Genomic DNA, 782 nt, shown 5'->3' on the forward strand with positions numbered 1-782 from the left:
GACTCCAAATAGCCAGAGCAACCTTAAGCAATAAGAGCAAATTGGGAGGCATCACTTTATCAAACTTAAGGCTATATACTACAAGGCCATAGTAACCAAAATGGCATGGTACTGGCACAAAAATGGAGACATAGAGAACCCAGATATAAAATAATCCTCATATTACCAACTGATCTTTGACAAAGCAGACAAAAACATACACTGAGGAAAAGAATCCTTATTCAATAAATGGTGCTGGGAAAATTGGATAGCCACATGTAGAAAACTGAAACAGGATCCACAACTTTCACCTCTCACAAAAATTAACTCACAATGGATAACAGACTTAAACCTAAGACATGAAACTATAAGAATTCTAGAAGAAAATGTTGGGAAAAATCTTCCAGATATCGGCCTAGGAAAAGAGTTTATGAGGAAGACCCCAAAGGCAATCACAGCAACAAAAAAATTAACAAATGAGATTCAATTAAATTAAAAAGCTTCTGCACAGCCAAGGAAATAACCAATATAGTGAATAGACAATCTACAGAATGGGAGGAAATATTTGCATGCTACACTTCCAATAAAGAGCTGATAACCAGAATCTATGAAGAACTCAAAGAAATCAGCAAGAAAAAAATCTTTCTCTCTTTATTTTCTCAATCCTATTGAACAGATCATCCTATTTACTTAACCAAATCTACTTTTCTTAAAGGAGGAGAGTTCTCTTTTTGTGAATGCCAGGATCCCACGGAGAACTTTGGTTAGGGTCCAGTTTTATCAGTCACACTTTGCATAAAAAC

Source organism: Propithecus coquereli, unplaced genomic scaffold, assembly GCF_000956105.1.
Source record: "Propithecus coquereli isolate 6110/MARCELLA unplaced genomic scaffold, Pcoq_1.0 Scaffold74, whole genome shotgun sequence".
Taxonomy (NCBI): Eukaryota; Metazoa; Chordata; class Mammalia; order Primates; family Indriidae; genus Propithecus; species Propithecus coquereli.